General features: G+C 36.5%; 1 protein-coding gene and 1 long non-coding RNA gene across 10 annotated transcripts in view; one reads left to right on the top strand and one right to left on the bottom strand.

The window, feature by feature from the left end:
- Positions 1–22598, top strand: part of ORC4 (origin recognition complex subunit 4) — an 87145-nt gene that overhangs the window by 19704 nt on the left and 44843 nt on the right. For 3 of the 9 annotated variants that reach the window (XM_054679025.2, XM_001159230.6, XM_063790493.1), the window contains exon 2: positions 20687–20840. The exons of the other annotated variants lie outside the window; for them this stretch is intronic. The gene's annotated coding sequence lies outside the window, so the exon portion shown is untranslated. The remainder of the gene's footprint in view (positions 1–20686; positions 20841–22598) is intronic. 9 annotated transcript variants of the gene reach the window in all.
- LOC129143308 (uncharacterized) lies at positions 8549–19180 on the bottom strand. The gene is made up of 3 exons (XR_008546600.2): positions 18715–19180; positions 11617–11747; positions 8549–8804 (listed from the first exon to the last, which is right to left on the bottom strand). It is a non-coding gene; the product is annotated as an uncharacterized LOC129143308 (long non-coding RNA).

The raw sequence follows: 22598 nt of genomic DNA, 5'->3' as shown, positions 1-22598 counted from the left end.
GAATATAGCACACCAATGGGTCTTGACTGTTTATCCAATTTGCCAGTCTGTGTCTTTTAATTGGGCCAGTTAGCCCATTTACATTTAAGGTTAATATTGTTATGTGTGAATTTGGTACTATCATTATGATGCTAGCTCGTTATTTTGCCCGTTAGTTGATGTAGTTTCTTCGTAGTGTCAATGGTCTTTACAATTTGGTATGTTTTTCCAGTGGCTGTTACCAGTTTTTCCTTTACATATTTAGTGCTTCCTTCAGGAGCTCTTGTAAGGCAGGCCTGGTGGTGACAAAATCTCTCAGCATTTGCTTGTCTATAAAGGATTTTATTTATCCTTCACTTATGAAGCTTAGTTTGGCTGGATATGAAATTCTGTGTTGAAAATTCTTTTCTTTAAGAATGTTGAATATTGGCCCCTACTCTCTTCTGGCTTTTAGGGCTCCTGCAGAGAGATCCGTTGTTAGTCTGATGGGCTTTAAATTTCTAAAATAACATTTGGCTCTGCAGTATAAGAAGCCAAGTTAATGAAATTAGAAAATATTTTTAAGCAGCCTGTTTCTTCTCTTTCTCTTTTTCTTTTAACTGTTGCAAAGGTAAAAGAACACATGCTTAAGTTTTTAACTGCTTCTCCATGGCTTATTATTAAAAACAGTTCTTACTTCTTTGTCACAGGTTAGGTTCTCCAGAATATTTTCCTTCAGATTGATACCATGGTGCAACGAAATGATTGGGCCTTTATCGCCTTATTTGCTTAATCCCAGGAAGGCTGTGATGTTGGACAAGGTAGCTGTCACTACCCCAGTTTTCCCCAAATAGAGGGAAATACTTCTAAAACTTTTTTTGGCTTATTCTTTTGGTATATACTTCTGTATCTCTAAATAACATTTTATATTGCTACCTCCTGTTTTTTCAGTTTTAGGCATTATCTCTTGACTTACTATAGGTGATGTAGATTTAGCCTTTTTCCACAAACATCCCATCCATTCCCCCCATCTTCCCATTGATAGTTTAATTTTTCATATATGACCATTGAGCATTTGTATAGTTCTAAGTATTTATTAGTCATTTAGACCCAAACTGTCTGCTGGTTGTCAAAATAGCCTCTCCATATATTCAGAGGTATCAAGTATTTTTATCAGTTTATCCATCATCAAGAAATTTCTCCCAGAGCATTCTTATGTGCTGCAGTTTTAGCCCATTGCTTGATATAGTTGCTGCTGGTGCAGTCTCTATCCTATGCTAGTTCCTCTGTTTCCTATATCCTATGTAATCCTTTGGCTTGTGTATTCTCTTGGTTTATTCCATTTTCTAGTAGCTTTCTGAAAGGCAAGTGTTCTGTGGTATTATATTTATATAAGTGTCTTTATTTTACCCCAACTATTAGTTTAGCTGGCTTTCAAATTATAAAGGTGAAATTGTTCTTAAGAGCTTTGAAGGAATTCATAGCATCTGTTGTAAAATTAGAAGCCCTTGTACATCACTCTTCAGATCACTTTTGTCTCTTCTGTGGAAGATTATACAATCTCATTTTGAAGCTTATCAAATGTTTCTCTTTGTTGTATCTAGAGTTCTGAAATGTCACAGCCATGTTACTTATTATGAGTCTATAGTCTTTCATTTTGCCATGCATTTTATGGGTCCTTTCAGTCTGACAATTTGTGTCCATCAACTCTGGGAAAATTCCTCATGTTTTTTCTTTAATTTTCTTGCCTTTGTTTTTGGTTCTGGAACTCTAATTAAACATTCTACCTCCTGGACCTATTTTTTCCTGTCATTTTTTATGTTTTTTTTTTCTTCATACTTTCTGGAAAATTTACCTTTTTCAAACTTTTGAGACTTTGATTTCTGCTATCATACTTTTAATTTCCAAGGCCTTTTTTGATCTCTGTATAATTTTCTTATTATATCCTGTTATGTTTTCTTTTTATGAATTAAAATTATTGTTTGGTTTTGAAATTTATTGCTTCCTGCTTTCTCTACTTTTTCCAAATTATTCTTTCTGTTAATATGTTTTCATCTTTTTAATCAAGGCTTTCCTCAGCTATGTAGCAATCATTGATTGCATGTTCAAATTTATGTTTAGAAAGCTATTTTAGAGCTCTGTGAATATGGCTGGGCATTTTGTGGGTGGAAACCCCTGGTGTCATTATCTTTAAGTTTGGAAACCTTTTTTCTAGAGTTAATAAGAGTCTAATAAGAAGAGTTCTCCAAGCTTCTGCCTTTAGGTCAGTGATTCTCTAGTGGGACAATTTGGCCCCCTAAGAGAAATTCAGCAGTTTCTAGAGACTTATTTGATTGCCACAGATAGGTTGCTCCTGAAAACTGATGCATAGAATCTGGGGGTGTTGTTGCATCCTACAGTGCATAGGACAGCTCCAACAACGAAGAACAATCAAGTTTAAAATGTTATCCTGAGAAACCCTGCTTTAGGGTATAAGTCTGATTGCCAGTAGTATGAGAACTATGTGAAAGAAGAGAGCTAGAGGGCCTCAACATTCAATATATAAACACTCTCTTAATCCTCTCCTCCCCCTCAAAACCTTTTTTCTGATACCCTCACCTTCTGCTGTGTCTTGTGTCCTCAGGGTAGATTTCTTCTGTCTTACCCTGTGTAGAAAATAAGCCTCATGGCCTCTGATGAAGTGGGTTAGAGGCTTCTGTTTAATTTGAGCCATGTTAGCACTGCAAGTCTTTTAGAAATGGTTTTCTCATTGAATTCTAGCCCAAATTAAAAGACCAGTTATTAAGTGAACTTGTTGTATGTTTATATTATTTAGAGTATTAGCTGACGAGACTGGATGGCTTTGTATATTTTACTAAATGCATAAGTAGAAAAATAAGACATGAGTTGAAGATTATAAACCAAAAGGTAGATGAAACCTGGAATTGACAGCTGTTCCCATCCTTTCATTTCTGTTTTATTCTCTCTTTTCATTCCTGATATTGCTCAAAGCACTGATCTTAAACATGCTTTGGGGTTGCTACCTTTTCCTAATCTCTTTTTAACCTTTATCTTATATTCTCCCATATCTCTCCTCACCTCCAATAAAACATAACAAATTCTTAGTCCTATACTACTTTTTTGATTAATAGGGGAATTGAGAATAGTGTGAAATTTTGACCTGCCTTAGTCTGTTTTGTATTGCTATAAAAGAATACCTAAGACTGGGTAATTTATAAAGATATGAGGTTTTATAGCTCACAGTTCTGCAGACTGAGAAGTTCAAGAGCATATACCTGGCTGCTGGCAAGATCTTTCATACTTCACAACACGGTGGACAAGGTCAAAGGAGAAAAAGAAACATTCAAAGAGAGGAAAATCTGAGGAGTGCATAGTGGCCTTATAACAACCCACTCTTGTGGGAAGGAACTAAGCCATTCGCCAGAGAACTAATCCAGTCTCATGAGAGCCAGAACACACTAACTCCAGAATAGTACTGAGCCATTTATGAGGCATCTACCCCTAGAACCCAGACACCTCCCTCTAGGCCTCACCTTTCAATATTGCCACACTGGGGTTCAAATTTCCACATTAGCTTTGGTGGTGATAAAGAAACCAAATCCAAATTATAGCATGACCAAAGTGAGGTCAGACTTTTCAAGAATTAAGTTCTGATCTGTTGGCTTTTCACTTGCACATTTTCACTTTCTCCTTTGTTTCTTTTTTGTATTGTTTACAAAAATATACATTTTCTAATACAGATAACCCAGACATGTCAGTCTTAAATGCACTCTTAATATGACCACTTGTATGGTTTGTTTATGTCTCAGTCAACTTACTTTATAATGAGTAAATACCAAAACTATTTTCCCTAAAAAGCTGGGTTTCAGCTAGTATCCATTAGACTTTGGTGTTTTTTTATTATGTCCAGCATGTTATACTAACACTGCTGCAATATCTGGTGAGCATCATGTTTTTAAAATTTTATGTTAAAACACATTTTATGTTTGTAACATGTTTAAAAGTTAAAATAGAATTTTAGCATCATAATTTACACTTAGAAATTTATATATTCAAATTGTAAAGTACAAGATTTGATTTAAATGTGCAAGAAAATTTTTAAAGTTACAAACATAATTTACATTCAGTATAAAAGTGATTAAAAAATGAAAATTACCTATAACCTTTGCACCCAGAAATAATTCCAAGATGCTAATATGTGTAATATTAGTCTTTTTAAACTATGTTTTTATACATTTAATGGCAGCATGGGATCATAGAGCTTTGTCATGTACTTTGAGAAGAAGTAATCATAGATAACATGTTTTCATTATATTAAATACTTACAAAATAACAATATGTTTGTTTGCTTTATATTGCAAGAGTCTCTTCTCAACCATTAGGAATTATGCTCTTGAATAGTGTGATGATTGGTGTTGACAAAGAAAGATAAGATATAAAAAATTTTCTTACTTTGGTATATAAATGTTCTTGAAATGTCTTATTTCTTTAAAAACGACAAACATATGAATAAATTCATTCTTTGTTTTGTACATTCTATGGATTTTGATAAATATATAATGATCCATTATTACAGTATCATTCAGAATAATTTCATTGCCCTAAAAATCTCATGTTCCATACTTCTCTTTCCTTGACAACCACTGATCTTTTAGTGAAAAGATCACTAAAACATCTATTTCTGTAGTTTCGCCTATTCCAGAATATCATATAGTTGGAAACATACAGTAGGTAGTCTCTTCAGATTGGCTTCTTTCACTTAGCAGTATACATCTAAGTTTCCTTCATGTCTTTTCATGGCTTTATTTCTTTTACATGCTGAGTAAGATTCCATTGTATGGATGTACCACAGTTTGTTTATCCATTCACATATTGAAGGACACTCTTGCTTACTTCCAAGTTTTGGCAATTATAAATAAAACTGCTATAAACAGGAAGGTACAGGTCTTTGTGTGGACCTGTCTTCAACTCATTTGGGTGTAACCAGGGTACATGATTGCTAGATTATGTAAAACAAATATGTTTAGTTTTATAAGAAGCTGCCAAACTGTTTTCCAAAGGGACTGTGCCATTTTGCTTTCCCATGAGCCATGAATGAGAGTTCCCATTGCTCTACCTTCTCACTAGTATTTGGTATTGTCGTTGTTTTGGATTTAGCCATTGTAATAGGTGTGCAATGGTATCTCATTGTTTGATTATGTAATTCCCTATTGACATATGATGTTGAGCATCTTTTCATATGCTTATTTGCCACCTGTGTATCTTATTTGGTGAGATGTTTATTTGGATGCCAATTTTAAACTGGGTTATTTCCTTGTTGAGTTCTTTGTATATTTTGTGTAACAAAATAAGTGTTTTTCACATATTTTATCCCCATGTGTATTTTGTGTTTTAATTTTCTTAGTAGTGCCATTTGGTAGAGCAGAAGTTTTTAATTTTAATGAAGTCTAAATCAATTTTTTATTTTCTTTCATGGATTGTACTTTCAGTGTTGTATCTAAAAACACATGGCCATAACCAAGGTCACCTAGATTTTCTTTTGTGTTACATTTTTGGAGTTTTGTTTGTTTGTTTTTTGAGATGGAGTCTCACTCTGTCACCAGGCTTGAGTGCAGTGGCACAATCTTGGCTCACTACAACTTCCACCTCCCGGGTTCAAGTGGTTCTCCTGCCTCAGCCTCCCAAGTAGCTGGAACTACAGGCACACACCACCATGCCCAGCTAATTTTTGAATTTTTAGTAGAGACGGGGTTTCACCACATTGGCCAGGATGGTCTCAGATCTCTTGACCTCATGGTCCACCAGCCTCTGCCTCCCAAAGCACTGGGATTACAGGCGTAAGCCACCGCACCTGGCCTGTTTTTTGTTTTTTTTTTTTTTGAGATGGAGTCTTGCTCTGTCGCCCAGGCTGGAGTGCAATGGCGTGATCTCGGCTCACTGCAACCTCCGCCTCCTGGGTTCAAGCGATTCTCCTGCTTCAGCTTCCCGATGTGTCTGGAATTTATTCCTTCCATTGGGTTCTTGGTCTCGCTGACTTCAAGAATGAAGCCGCAGACCCTCGCAGTGAATGTTACAGCTCTTAAAGATGGTGTGTCTGGAGTTTGTTTGTTCAGATGTTCAGATGTGTCCGGAGTTTCTTCCTTCCAGTGGGTTCGTGGTCTCGCTGACTTCGGGAGTGAAGCAGCAGACCTTCGCAGTGAGTGTTACAGCTCTTAAAGGTAGCGCGTCTGGAGTTGTTTGTTCCTCCCAGTGGGTTTGTGTCTTGCTCACTTGAGGAATGAAGCCGCAGACCGTCCTGGTGAGTGTTACAGCTCATAAAGGCAGTGCGGACCCAAAGAGTGAGCAGCAGCAAGATCTATTGTGAAGAGCGAAAGAACAAAGCTTCCACAGCGTGGAAGGGGACCCCAGCAGGTTGCCACTGCTGGCTCGGGTGGCCAGCTTTTATTCCCTTATTTGGCCCCACGCACATCCTGCTGATTGGTCCATTTTACAGAGCGCTGAGTGGTGCGTTTTTACACAGTGCTGATTGGTGCGTTTACAATCCTTTAGCTAGACACAGAGTGCTGATTGGTGCATTTACAATACTTTAGACACAGAGTGCTGATTGGTGTGTTTTTATAGAGTGCTGATTGGTGCATTTACAATCCTTTAGCTAGACACAGAATGCTGAGTGGTGCATTTTTGCAGAGTGCTGATTGGTGCATTTACAGTCCTTTAGACACAGAGCGCTGATTGGTGCGTTTTTATAGAGTGCTGATTGGTGCATTTACAATCCTTTAATCCACAGAGCGCTGAGTGGTGTGTTTTTTTATTGAGTGCTGATTGGTGCATTTACAGTCTCTAGCTAGACAGAAAAGTTGTCCAAGTCCCCACTCGACCCAGGAAGTCCAGCTGGCTTCACCTGTCACCAAGTAGCTGGGATTACAGGCGCCTGCCACAATGCCCAGCTAATTTTTGTATTTTTAGTAGAGACAGGGTTTCACCATGTTGGTCAGGCTGGTTTTGAACTCCTGACCTCAGGTGATCCACCTGCCTTGGTGTCCCAGAGTGCTGGGATTAGAGGCGTGAGCCACTGTGCTCGGCCATTTTTGGAGTTTTATAGTTTTGCATTTTATATTTAGGTCTGTGATCCATTTTTAGATTTTTTGTGTGTGAAAGTTGTAAGATCTGTGTCAATTCATGTTTTGGCATGTGTATGTCTAGTTTTTCCATTACCATTTGTTGCAAAGATTGTTCTTTTCTCCATTGAATTGCCTTTGTTTATTCGTAAAAGACCAGCTGACTATGTTTATGTGGGCCTATTTCTGGGCTCTGTTTTGTTCCCTTGATTTGTCTGTTCTTTCACCATTATCACACTGTATTGATTAGTATAGTTTTATAATGTCTTGAAGTTGGGTAGGTTTTGTCCTCCAACTTTGTTCTCCTTTGGTATCGTGTTGGTTCTCCTGGGTCTTTCTGTGTATACTTTAAAATCAGTTTGTCATATCCACAAAATAACTATCTAGAATTTTGATTGGGATTGCATTGAATTTATAGATCAAGGTTGGAAGAACTGACATTTAACAATATGAATTTTTTCTACTCTTGAATGATCTCATTTATTTAGACTTTCTTTGATTTCTTGAATCAGAGTTTTATAGTGATCCTCATAGAGATCTTGTACATATTTTGTTAGATTTATATCTACATTTTTGGTGAGTGTTTTTTGTTGTTGTTGCTAATGTATATGGTATTATTTTAATTTCTAATTTCAGTTGTTCATTACTGATACATAGGAAAGAAGTTGACAATTTGTATATTAACCTTGTATCCTGCAACCTTTCTACAGTAGTTTATTAGTTCCAGTGATTTTGTTGTTATTTTGGGATTTTCTACGTGCATAATCATAGCATACTATTGGGACAAAGAATGATGAGAAAAGGTATATAAAGAATGATAAAAATATAATAAAACAGTGTATTTGAGCCTATTTCTTCATATTGATCATCAATTATTGTCCCATTGATAGCCTTTTAACTTTGGGGAGTAAAAGGGATTGCAGAAAAGGATGAAGGTAGGGTACCAGAGTTCTAAGCCATATAATGCTGTCTTTTTTAAGCCCCCAACCCCCTAATTTTTAGCTCTCCTTTTCCCACCCAAAAAGCACAACTGTCTAAAAATCCTATTTCATTGTAAATGTCAACTGACATTTCCATTTATCCTTGCAAGATTACCTAAGCATGCTGATGGGGGGGATGGACAACATATTAAGCAACACAGAATTGGAGAATATCGTTTCGTTGACTCTAGAATTTAGTCTCCTGTGCTTTCTGCATAAGCTGAAGGGTCTCATTAGAAACAATGTATTATTCCTAAAAGTTTTTAGAGAAAATTTTAAGATTTTTCTAGGATAATTTCTAGGGTAATTTCTAGCAATTCTTAAATAATTTATCTCTAAAGCAATGTTATTTTCAGTTTTTTTTCCTTCCAAAAATAGTTTAATATTTACTAATTAATTTATTGGAGTTGTAGCATATTGTAGGGGCCAAGAACAGACTTCCCTTTCAGCCTCTGAAGGTTCTTTGAAAATCAGCTGAAAAAAGGCAGATTAATAGGAGAAAGGGCATATGATTTTATTTGATCTTGGTGTTATGTGACATGGGAGCCTTCAGAATAAAGACCTAAAGATATAGGAGAAAACTGTCCATCGGTATGCTTAGGTTCAGCAAAGTCTGGACAGCCATGTACTGAGTGGGGAAACCCAGCAAGGCCTGCCTGTCTGTATAGATTCTTCTTGGCCTCTCTGTGCAGCATTCTTTCCTTCCGGGTATGGAACAGCACCCTTTCTGGAATGGGGGTCCTATGACCTACAATCAAACAGAATAGGTCAGATATTTCTTTATGGTTAGTTTTTACACAGAAAGATGAGGGCAGGGAACATTAGAGTAATATATTTAGGTTCTGTGGCTGGCTTTGGGGAAAGGGAGTTCTGGTTTCTGTGAACTACCTTGGGGACGAGGGATGGTAGTTTCAGTGGCTAGCCTCAGGAGAATGAGAGGCCAGAGACAGGAAGTTAGGAGATGGTCAGAGAGAGCTACTTTGGAGGACTTTATTTTGGAGTATCATTTCCTGAGCCCTAGCAGTATCATACTTACATTTAAGTAAACTCAAGTCTGTAAACGTGGCAAAGGAAAAATTTATTTGAATAGTGGATAGTATTCTATTCATTCTTCTCAAATGAACATATACCCTGAAGTAATTGATATTGCAAGAAAGTACAGTTCTGTAATTTATGTGTAGTTTGGGGCTTTTCAAGGAAAATTTGTCTACATGTGCCTTCTCACCCACCAATTTTAGTGCCCTAGTCTTAAATCTTGTGTCCCATATAATGCAACCATCCTTCACAAAAATGATATTTTTGTCAGGGGCAGTACCTCACACTTGTAATCCCAGCTATTTAGGAGGCTGAGTCAGGAGGATTGCTTGAGGCCAGGAGTTCATGACTTCAGTGAGCTATTATCGTGCCACTGCCCTAGTTGACAGAGGGAAGCCCCATCTCTTAAACCAAAAACAAAAAAAAATTTTCATTGATTCAAGTGTCTGTCGCCCTTATACTATTTATCCATCCAAGTAAACACATTAGCTTGGATTCGCAAGCTTAAATCCTGAAGGTAGCCTACTTCCATGTGCTCAGAGAACATAGACTACTGTTGATCACTATAATATTTAAGATGTAAGGTAGTTATGTCAGTGCCAGTAAGATCATATAATGCATTTCCAAAGCTTCTAAAGGATTTCTAAATAGGTTGCAAATTTGTGTTAGTTCTTTTGTTAGCCTATATAATTCAGAAGTAAATGCATTTTATTTTAAGACGTATACTTTAAAGAAGTCCTCCAACTAGTATTTCTTTTTTATTCATTCATCAACACTACTGCAGAATTGATACTTTGTATCATTTACAAGGTGTATTCCATGGTTAATAATCAAAACAACTGTAGTAATGTCTTTTTTTCATTTTGTGAGACGGAGTCTTGCTCTGTCTTGCCTTGGTTGGAGTGCAGTGGTGCAATCTCCGCTTACTGCAGCCTCCGCCTCCCCGGTTCAAGCGATTCTCCTGTCTCAGCTTCCCGAGTATCTGGGATTACAGGTACGCACCACGACACCTGGCTAATTTTGTATTTTTAGTAGAGACGGGGTTTCACCATGTTGTCTAGTCTGGTGTCAAACTCCTGAACTCAGGTGATCCACCCGCCTCAGCCTCCCAAAGTGCTGGGATTACAGGTGTGAGCCACCATGCCCGGCCAACTGTAGTAATTTCTAAATGTCTTTCTTTACTGAACATATCATAGTATAAACTCTCTGATTATCCTTCTGGGGGTTGTTTATTTCATAACTATTGACCTCCCATGTTCTTGAAAACAACTTTATTGGCTTATTCATGAATATCAAGGCTCTAATAGGTACTTTATAAAGTAAGTACACTTATTAAAAGATATATATGTATGGGGTGCGGTGGCTCACGCCTGTAATCCCAGCAGCACTTTGGGAGGCTGAGGTGGGCTGATCACCAGGTCAGGAGTTCGAGACCAGCCTGGCCAATACGGTGAAACCCCACCTCTACTAAAAATACAAAAATTAGCCAAGCGTGGTGGCGCATGCCTGTAATCCCAGCTACTCAGGAGGCTGAGGCAGGAGAATCGCTTGGACCCTGGAGGCGGAGGTTGCAGTGAGCTGAGATGGTACCACTGCACTCCAGCCAGGCGACAGAGTGAAAGTCCAGCTCAAAAAAAAAAAAAAAAGATATATATGTATATATGTTTATATTCATATGTGTGTATATATATGTATGTGTGGTTGTGTGTGTCTGTGTATATATGATTCCAGACATACTGCCATGTGCTAGTGAAGATTACTGAAATTCAGAGGTTAGAGAGAACATGGCTTTTCTGGAGAATTGCAAGCCTTTTCAATTATTTAATCAGTTTAAGTACCAAGACATTATAAAATATTTTTCTTCATTTTAATATCAATGAGAAAATATCATGGCATCATATTACTTAACTAAAGGTTATCAAACCTTGGAATCATTTAATCTGAATGTCTCCTTAAGTAAATTGTGTCCTTTTAATATTCACTGGCAACAAATGAGGAGAAAAAAAAGATTTTACAAAACTGTCAGTAATTATCACGGTTTATTCACCTGTGGTCCAAAAGTTGATTTGTGTGGAATTATTCTTCAGCTCTGGAGAACTCAAGGAAACATCTCACCAGAGGCTGTGCCCCAACTTGATATAGATAGCATTTTTGAGCTGATCTCTTTAGGAAGAACTAACAGAGTTTACTTATTTTCTAACTTGGAATATATATCAGTATTGGCCCTTATTTCTCCCCACCCTCAACCATTCTTTTAACTCTATTTTAATCTTTACCTCTGTACAAACAATCCAACTGGGGGAGAAAAAAGAATGAAAACTAATTCTGATGGACTGAAAAACAGCTTAAATGTATTTTTCTTGCCTCAGTTTCATCTCAAAGGGCAGTAACAAAACATGGAAACCACCTTCAAATTTTTCCTAAAATACCTTTCATTTTACGTTATTTGACTGTTTAGCTAGCAAATCAAGAACATTTTATCGAACTGAAGAGAGGCAAAGTTCTGAAATTTTGTCCATACTTACCTATCTTTGAGAAATGTCAGCCGTGTGAAGTTAGGTCCTAGGTAAACAGTAATAGAATTTGTATTTTAACTTTTTTCTAATAAAGGGAGTGGGGTAGTGGTATTGTTTTCGGTGTTTTCTTCTGCCACCATCTGGAAAGAAAGCAGTATTAAACATCTTTTTAAACATCTTAGTAAACTAAGAGTTCTTTTCACAAAGTAATGCTCCCATCTGCTGGAGCTGTAAGGTTTTGCCTCAAAGTAAGGGTGTTAAAGAAAATAATACATGATCATTTGTGTATTTTTGAGTTATATTTTCTAGTCTCATCCACCAATTTTACCAAGGTTTTTGTAGGAGTTGTTAGCCAATTTCATCTTCTCTTGATGTGTTAGTTCTTATTCCAAACTAAGAAAAACTTGATATAAATTAGTGTTCTTGGAAAGTGGTGCATGGTTTTTGTTTCTTGTTGTTGTTGTTCCTATTGTTGTTGTTTTTGAGATGAGTCTCGCCCTGTTGCCCTGGTGGGAGTGCAGTGTTGGCGATCTTGGCTCACTGCAACCTCCGCCTCCTGGGTTCAAGCAGTTCTCCTGCCTCAAGTCTCCTGAGTAGCTGGGATTACAGGCACGTGCCACCACACCTGGCTAATTTTTGTATTTTTAGTAGAGATGGAGTTTCACCATGTTGGCCAGGCTCGTCTCAAACTCCTGACCTCAAGTGATCTGCCCACCTCAGTCTCCCAAAGTGCTGGGATTACAGGTGTGAGCCACTGCGCCTAGCCGAAAAGTGGTATGTTTTTATATTTTTAACAAATGGGTATGAGAAAACAAAAAATGCTCAGAACAGTCTGAGCTCTGAGGTATGCAGGCCCAGAGAGATGCGAGTAGTATGGGACTTCAGTTATGCCCCCATACTCCACCCCAACTCCCTACCCCCTGCCACTCTGTAGCCAATGGATAGTTTGTTATTTTAATGTAGATTCTTGGTGAACAACTCAGAGCGTGCCTTTTTATTTTTCTTTTTCTCTTTAAAAATCTACTTGTTACTGCTGCTAATGAGCATATTCAGGGCAACTTGAATCTATGCTCCTTGGTTGCAACCCTCAAGCTTGGCCCAAATGAACTCTCTATGTATGTTATTAATTTTGCCTCAACTTCTTTCCTTTTAGGTCAACACATATAAAACTTACATTATTTACAGAAATATTTGTGAATAGAATAAAAAGTTATGTTTATAAATGTTTTAAGTGTATAGATATGAGAATTTTTATAGGTAATACCTAATTTTTGGCTATAAAATCAGTGTTGGAAACATTTTCAAAATGCCCTATAACACAAATTTCTTCTAAAAAGCAGTTTCTTTCCTACTTTTATTTTAAAATTCCAGATGAAGTAAATCTTTTTTTTTTTTTTTTTTTTTTTTTTTTGCTTTTTGTTTTTTATTTACTAAGCAGCATGCTGTTGACAGGCAGCCATTTTTCATTCCAGGAAAAAGCTGAAGTTGGAACAGCTGAGATTATTTCACTTACATTTTAAAAATAATAACATCTTTAAATTCAGCAAGTGAGGCTGGGCGTGGTGATTCAGGCCTGTAATCCCAACTGAGGCCAAGGTGGGTGGATCACCTGAGGTCAGGAGTTCGAGACCAGCCTGGCCAACATGGTGAAACCCCCATCTCTACTAAAAATGCAAAAATTAGCCAGGCGTGGTGGCACATGCCTGTAATCCCAGCTCCTATCTCCTGAGGCAGGAGAATAGCTTGAACCCAGGAGGCGGAGGTTGCAGTGAGCCAAGATTGCAACATTGCACTCCCACCAGGGCGACAGAGCAAGATTCTGTCTCAAAAAAAAAAAAAAATTCAGTAAGTCAGCTGGATTCAGTAATGTCTCCAAACTGGATTCATATACCTACATTGTGTATTAATGAGCTGAAAGTAAATGAATATGTGATGGTGCCACTCGGAACCCCTTCTAGTTATTGATCTTGAACTCTTCCCTTTCCTTAGGGCTTCTGGGTTGAGTAACATGACTTGACCTGCTGATACAGAGACCAAGTAAAATTTGTCAATGTATATATTAAATACTAGTTAAGTTTAATTTAGCTCTTATTTTTTGGATAGATATTTATAGGTAAACATATTACAATACTTTCTTTTTTTTTTTTTTTTGAGACAGAGTCTCGCTCTGTTGCCCAGGCTGGAGTGCAGTGGCTCTATCTTGGCTCACTGCAAGCTCCGCCTCCCAGGTTCACACCATTCTCCTGCCTAAGCCTCCCAAGTAGCTGGGACTATAGGCGCCAGCCACCACACCTGGCTAATTTTTTGTATTTTTAGTAGAGATGGGGTTTCATCATGTTAGCCAGGATGGTCTTGATCTCCTCACCTCATGATCTGCCCGCCTCGGCCTCCCAAAGTGCTGGGATTACAGGTGGGAGCCACTGTGCCCGGCCTACAATACTTTCTTATTCCAGAGGGTTATTTTGCACCAGCCACCTTACTGACCATTTATATGAAAGATAGGAAAAATTGTTTGTTGTTACCTCTTTGACCTGTGCTTGGACAACTTTGAAACTAAATAAATAGGACATGTTCACACCTGTTTTCTCCTTAAATGCTTTTTTTTGGGTACACAGTGTTACAGCTCCTGGCGTTGTAATTACTAGTAAGATGCTCATAATACTAGAGTACTTTTGATTATCCAGCTGAGGTACATGGTTCTTTTTCTTAAACAATTTGATCCACTAATTCTTATTTTTGTTTTTTTACCTTATGGTAGCTGTAGAAAAAATAATTTAAAATATGTTACTTTGTGTGTGTGTGTGTGTGTGTATATATATATATATATATACACACATACATATATATATCTATATATGGAAAGTTCTTGTTGTTTTAAATGACAAATATTATGAAATAGAGCCCATTTTGGTTGAAAAAGTATGTGTGTGTGTAGGCAGGCCACATTTTTAACCTAATAAAAATTATAGGAATTGCTGGACTTTAGATATTTATTAAACCCAAGAGATTTTTTTTTTTTAAAGATCTCAATCTTAGGTTAAAAAAAGTTTCAAGCTGCTCAAGGTGTTGACCCAGCTACTTAGGAGGCTGAGACGGAAGGATCTCTTGAGCCCAGGAATTCAAATCCAGCTTGTGCAATACAGTGAGACCCTGGGTCTAAAAAGAAAATAGTTTTAAGTTCCTTTTTTACACTTCATGTTTTAAGTTTAGACATTTTCTTTCTACTCTGAAGAATGAAATTAGCAACCTTATGCATTCATGCCACTTTTTTTTCATTTTTTTGTTGAATGATTATTTTCACTGTGTAACAACTTATGTTTCCACCTGCTACTATAATTATTTACCTTTTTTTGGTTTTAGTTTTTTATTTTAGTGGATTCAAAGGTCACTAGTGTGTGTGTGTGTGTGTGTGTGTGTGTGTATACAATTGTGTTTTTAATTATGCTTTAGTTGGCTGGATTTTGTCGTTGAGTTCCCCATATCCCCCTGCAACACACACACTCCACACAAGGCTTTATTGGCTCTGTGTACTAAATAAGTTCATTCTTATTTGATAAGGCTATACCTGTTACCTTTATATGTGAGTGACATCTTTGCTAGCTATGAGTCTTGGTCTCTCTCTCAGAACTTTGTAGATATTATGACACCATATTTTAGCATTTTTTTCTCCCTTGTAGGTGTTTTTCAGGCTGAGTCCCAGTGAATTCTTTTTTTTAGGCTTGAAATTTAATAATTGAATTACAATTTTTATCAGTTTTCTTCTTTTCATATTTGATACATTGATGAGAGTTTAGGAGATTTTATTGATGCAAGTATAGCTTTTAAGAGTGAGGTTAAAGTTAGGAACTATGGAGAACTCCTGTAGAATTTTCTAGGCTTGTTTATTATTAACTTGTCTCTTTGTTTAGTTACTGCTAAAGTTTTTCTGTTTAACAGTTTTTTGTTTTGCTTTATTAGAGGAGAAAGATTCTCTGATTCCATTTTTTACCATTTTATCTGCACAATTCCTAATTAAAATTCCAGAGTTTCTGTACGAAACATGTATTCCTTTTTAGCGATGGGAAGAAAGTTTATGATGTTAAAAATAAAGATGTCTACAGAAAAAAATACAAATTGTACATATAGACATTCAAAGAGAAGTGAATTGTCGGTATTGAACATCTGTTATAATAACCGTATTCTTTCAGAATGTATTCCTCTGCTATGTTTTGTCTCCTAAAGAAGAGCCCAGTGATGATTTTGATGAACTTTCTGATGTTTGCAGGGTTTTTTTTCATGCCAGTTGAGACTAACCAACCTCTGATTGGGAGTCAATAGACCTAACAGCTACTGCTGCTGTTAAGTAAGCTATGTCATCTTGGGCAGGTCATTTAAAATCTTGTGTTTGTTTTTACTTCTATAGGTAGTACTATGTGTTTTTTGAGGTCCCTTTCTTTACTGACCCTATGAGTGTATCCCTTGTTTTATGCGGATACTGCCTTATCTGTGGGAGATACATATGTACACACACATATACACATATGTATTATCCCAACAAGAACGTAAGTTTTTTAAACATAGAGACCAAATTTTATATTTCTCATCTTTTCCATAGTGCTTGTCACAGAGCCTTGTAATAAGTAAACGCTAAAAAGTTAGGTTAAATTGATTGAGAAGGTCTGGCATTGACTTGTAGCTACTTGGTTGTCTTATTAACTACAGTTTATGTAGATTAAACATTTTATTTAATCCTTTTTCAAAATATGTTCATTTTCTAGATCATTTGTAATGTCATTCCAGTAAAAATTTGTCTTTCAGTTTAGTGAAAATACATCTTTAAGCAATGCTGGAAACTAAAACCATGAACTCATTTATATATGTATCTATTACCCATACAGAAACACATGTATGGAAATTGAGCAGATATGCCAATCTGTGGTGCTTGGTCATGTTTCATTAATCATGAATTGTTATCACAGCTTAACTCAGCATCATCAGAAAATTTATATCCTGTTTACATTGCTGACAGTAGCAAGTTGAGTGTGTACAGTCTGTTGCATGAAAGGACTTGTGAGTGACTTATGACAACAGTATTATTTAGGTGAAGCAATAATGTGTTGAAAACATATTTTGTATTAATCACCTAATATATTCAACATATATTAATATGCTTTGAAACATATATTTGAAACTTACCCATTCAACAATAATTTATTGAGCAACTTATTTTCAGATGGAGTTGGTGTGGTATTCCAAATCAAGTCTCATGTGTGTGCCCTTGTAAGATTTGATAATTCTGAATTCTTTTAAGAAGCTATTCTAAGTTAGTTGTAATATGCTCATAATATAGATAGAAGTTGTATACCATTGCTAGTCAGCAAGCAGAGAGGTATTTGGTAAATTGACCAAACTTCAAATTTGACATGAAGGACTGTCACCAGGAGTTCATCCAGGTTGCTTCTCCCACAAAGTTTAGGATTATGTTAGTCTAAAAAACAGTGATTAGAACTAACCTAAGATGAGGAGCTTAAGTTAGTTGTGCAAACTAAATGGAGGGCTTTTATGTTCTATTTCTAAGGTAGGAAAACATTTGACATCTGAATGGCTATTGAGCTATATGTAGGAATAAGTTGTTAGTGTCAGCTATTTTCTAATTCTGTCTTTAGATGTTAAGAGAGTTTACTAAGGCTGGGCACGGTGGCTCACGCCTGTAATCCCAGCACCTTGGGAGGCCGAGGCAGGCGGATCACGAGGTCAGGAGATCGAGACTATCCTGGCTAACATGGTGAAACCCCGTCTCTACTAAAAATACAAAAAATTAGCCGGGCATGGTGGCAGGCGCCTGTAGTCCCAGCTACTCGGGAGGCTGAGGGAGGAGAATGGTGTGAACCCGGGAGGTGGAGCTTGCAGTGAGCCGAGATAGCGCCACTGCACTCCAGCCTGGGCAACAGAGCGAGACTCTGTCTCAAAAAAACAAAAAAAACAAAAAAAACAGAGAGTTTGCTGAATAGTTATCATTATTGTTGGCCAAACAGAGTTAGTCTAAAATACATTATGCAGAATCAGTGTGGTAGACAAAGAGGCTCTGAGTGAGGGTTTGGATCTGAGGAAGGTATCATGAGAAAGAAGAGTTATAAGTACTCATGAAACCTCAAGAGCAGTAAAGGATGTACTTCATAATTTTTAGAATTTATCAACAAGCAACCCTTGGAAAGCATAGGAATGGAGAATTACAATAAATAAGCCACCTCAGTTGAAAAATGGGAGTATGAATATACATGTGATTGAGTCTTGAGATTATTTAGTCATCCTGCTTTAGTTAGCATGTAACTATAAAATTTCAAATACAGATACAGTAAGTAGTGGTCAGTGAATATATTTCAGAATTCATCCCTTCCTTTGTAAAGGTATAGATTGTAGGGGACTTACTGTCATGGGGAAATGCACATAGGCAATTTAGAGAGCAGACAGCTTTAGATGACACATTTTTACAATTCCTATAATTTTTGTCCTTTGTCAATACAGAAGTAAATTTAAAATGGTCAGTAGCTCTCTGATGTATAGTAGTGCTCTGGAACTGCAGTAATGAGAATTTCCTCCATACGCAGTTGACTCTTGAACAATGTAAGGGTTAGGGGTCGAAACACCCCCTCCCTACCGAAAGCAGTTGAAAATCTGCATATAACTTTTGCCTCCCCAAAAACTTAACTGTTAATAGCCTACTTGACTGGAAGCCTTGCTGGTAACATAGTTGATTAATATATATTTTATGTATGTATTATATATTGTATTATTATAATAAAGTAAGGTAAAGAAAAGATATTTAGAAAATATATCTACTATATATAGAAAATATATTTACTATTCATTAAGTTGAAGTGGCTCATTGTAAAGGTCTGCATCCTACTCGTCTTCCTGTTGAGTAGGCTGAGGAGGAAGAGGAGGGGTTGATCTTGTTGCGTAGGGGTAGAAGAGGTGGAGGAGGTAGAAGGGGAGACAAGACAGGTTAGGCACACTGGGTGTAACTAAACAGGTAATTTCTGTCTATCTCTTTTGGTTTCTAATTTCTTTTAAAATGTTTCTATACAGTATCAACCCTTCCTCAACCATTTGCTTTGATTCCAGTACCTGTATCATAGAAGGGTCCATGTCGTAAAAGAAGTCAAGAGTAGTCTTGTATATTCAGAACCATTCTGCCAGATTGTCTAATGTCAGTTTGTTTTCTGGCACTGTTCTGCATCTTTCTCACTGTCTGGCAGTGGTTCAGAAGCATCTATCTCCACCTTGTCTTCTGTTAATTCCTCTGGTGTGGTATCTGTTAGCTCTTGAATTTCTCTAAGACCCATATCTTGAAACATATCACTCCCCACCCTTTTTGCCATGTCTACAATCTCTTTCATGATTTTCTTGATTGGCTTTGTAGTAAATCCTGTGAAGTCATGCACAACATCTGGACATAGATTTCTTCAGCAGAAATTTGTTTCAGTCTTGTTGGCTTTCATGGCTTTTTTGTGACAACAGGGCATCTTCAATGGGATAATGCTCCCAGACTTTCATCATATTCTGTCTGTGGAGGTTTTTCCATAGTGTTGACATTCGTTTCCATAGAGTTCTGTGTGTAATGAACCTTAAAGGTCCCTATGACCCCCTGATCTACAGGCTGAATTAGAGAGTTTGTGTTTGGGGACCAGTGGACCACTTGGACAAAAGCCTTCAGTGTTGAATTCATGGGATTCTGGGTAGCCAGGGGCATTGTCCAATATCAGAAGAACTTCAAAAGGCAGTCCCTTACTGTCTGGGTACTTCCTGACTTCAGTGACAAAGCATCAGTGGAACTAATTCATTAACCCCATTGGCTCATTGAGTGAATCGGTTCCAGTGTTTTGACTATTACGAATAAATTTATCATGAACATACGTGTTACAGGTTTTTGTGTGAACATAAGTTTTTCTGTCAGGTAAGTACCCAAGAGTGCAATTGCTATGTGGCTTGGTAAGAGTATTTGTAGTTTTCTAAGAAACTGCTGTCAAGAAACTTTTCAGAGTAGCCATGCCATTATACATTCCCACCAGTGGTTAAATGAAAGATTCATTTTCTTTACATCCTCACCATCTTTGTGTTATTTTAGCTGCCTTAATCAGTGTGTGGTGGTATCTTACTATGGTTTTACTTTGCATTTTCCTAGCGGATAATGATATTAAACATCTTTGCATATGCTTATTTGCCACCTGCATATCTTTGGTGAAATGTCTACTTATGTATTTTGCCTATTTTCTAATGGGATTCCTTTTTTATTATTGAGTGTTGAGGGTTCTTTAGATACAGATCTTTTGTCAGATATGTGGTTTGCAGGTATTTTCTCCCAGTCTGAAGCTTGTCTCATCTGTACTATTAGAATTGTCTTTGAAATATTCTTTATTATATAGTAGATATTTGACCATTACATGAAGGGGCAAGATGTCAAAATAACCTTTGGACTAAAACTTTATTTACAGTCAAAATTTATGTAGGTTATAAGGTAGATACCATAGTGGCATGTTTGTTGTTTCTTTTATGAATGCTGGCCCCAAATGAAGAAAAAATGAATTATCTTAATAGCTTACCTGATTTATATATGATGCAAAGGGGCAGATTAGATACCTGCCTTGGAACTGTGGACATTTATTTAGCTTTTTTGAGTAATTCTTTCTTAATTCATGAAGTGGGTAAAAAATATCTTTTAATTCTAACAATACTGTAAGATAGCTAATGTAGTTCTACAAAATAAAACATACTGCAAAAGCCCTTTCTCCTTTTTACATTTTAATTAGTCTTATAATCTAGGAGACAATTATTACATAGTTCTTTGTGATTTTAGATTTTGGCTGATAGTCAAGAGCATCATAAACCAGAGTTGAGGATATTTTATTAGCTAAAAGGGTTTTTCCCTCTCATAACACTGATTAGGAAAAATAAAAAATAGAATAAGATAAAACTTTAGACATAAAAGACTGCTAGAAGGTATCCTAAGACAGCTGAGAAGACCACTTTTCTTCTAAGAAAGAAGATGCTTAAGGGTCAAGACAATAATTGAGTACTCTGTTATTTAATTTTCAATTAGGAAGCCTGGAGCCAGAGGACTTTTGGTGGCTGAGGCCTTAGCTACCTGGCTTACACATTAAGGAGGACACAGATTTGCTTGCTGTCTGTCTGTCAAGGCCTGGCTCAGCTAAGGACCTGTTAACATTTCTAGAGAAGAAAACAGCATTACCATGGTTTGCTTTCTAATTGTCACTATATGAAATTAATAAATGTGAATGTAAAATATATTGGCTGATCTTCCTTCAGGTTATTGAAATGTGTTTGTACTTCTTTTTTTAAAAAAGTTTGCTAAATACGTAACAATTGCATAAGAGTACAACTTATTTGGGTTCAAATCGTTCAAATCCTGGCTCTGCCACTTAGTTGCTTTTTGATGTATATTTTATATGTTTTTTTTTCTAATTGATGAATAAAAATCTTATCCATTTATGGTATACAGCATAATATACCATAATGTTTTAATATAGGTATACATTGTGGAATGACAAAATTAAGCCTATTAATATATCTGTTACCTCACATACCATTTTTTTGTAGTAAGAAAATTTAAAATCTGCTTTCATTCTATGAGTTCTCCTGTTAGAGGTTCCACCAAGTCCCTCCCTTATCCTCGGTTTCACTTTCCATTGTTTCAGCTACTTTTGGTCAGCTGAAGTTCCAAAATATTAAATGGAAAACTCCAGAAATAAATAATTCATGAGTTTTAAATTGCATGCCACTCTGAGTAATGTGATGAAATCTTGCAGTGTCCTGCTCTATCTTGCCTGGGACATACATAATTTCTTTGTCCAGCATATCCATGCTGTGTATTGCATGTGTCCCATAATCACTCAGTAGCCATCTAGGTTATCAGATTAAAAGAACATAGTATATAGAGAGAGTTGGGTACTATCCATGATTTCAGACATGCGAGGGGCGCCTTGGAATTCATCTCCCATGGATAAGGAGAGACTACTGTATAAATTAGATTATGTGGTGTTTGTCTTTCTGTGCCTGGCTTATTTCAGCTAACAGAATATCTCCCAAATGCATCTATGTTGCTGCAAATGACAGGATTTCTTTTTTGTTTAAGGCTGAGTTAGTGTTCTATTGTGTATATATACCACATCTTCTTTATCTTTTCATCCATTGATGGACACTTAGGTTGATTCCGTATTTTGGCTGTGAATGATGCTGGAGTGTATATGGGAGTGAGGATATATCTTTGACATATTGATTTCGTTTCCTTTGTATATATTGATGGATATTCAGGAGTGGGATTACCGGTTATGTAATTTGACTTCTAATTTTTTCAAGAACCTCCATATTGTTTTCCATAATGATTATACTAATTTACATTTTTACCAACAGTGTACAAGAGTTTCCTTTTTTCATAATCCTCAACAACACTCATCATCTTTTGCCTTTTTTTGACAATAGCCTTCCTAGCAGGTGTGAAATGTTATCTCATTGTGTTTTTGTTTGTACTTCCCTGAAAATCCCTGAAAATTAGTAACACTGAGAATTTTCTCAAATACCTATTTGACATTTTTATGTCCTATGAGAAATCTTTTTGACCATTTTTTAAATTGGGTTGTTTCCTTGCTATTAAGTTTTTGTTGTTGTTGTTTTTGTTTTTGTTTTTTTTAGTTCCTTACACAGTCATCCCTCTGTATCCACATGAAACTGGTTCCAGGACTCCCCTGAGATACCAAAATCTGTAGATGCTCAAGTCCTTTCTATAAATTGGCATGGTATTAGCATATAACCTATACATATCCCATATTCTTTAAATCATCACTAGATTACTTATAATTTCTAATACAATGTAAGTGCTTTGTAAATAGCTATTATAATGTATTGTTTTTTAAATTTATATTAATTTTTATTGTTGCATTTTTCCCCTCTAAATTTTCTCTTAAGTTGGTTGAATCTGCTGATGAGGAGCGACT

This window comes from Pan troglodytes, chromosome 13 (assembly GCF_028858775.2).
Source record: "Pan troglodytes isolate AG18354 chromosome 13, NHGRI_mPanTro3-v2.0_pri, whole genome shotgun sequence".
NCBI classification, from domain to species: domain Eukaryota; kingdom Metazoa; phylum Chordata; class Mammalia; order Primates; family Hominidae; genus Pan; species Pan troglodytes.
The sequence above is the reverse complement of the archived record's forward strand: the minus strand, read 5'-3'. Positions and strand labels throughout refer to the sequence as shown.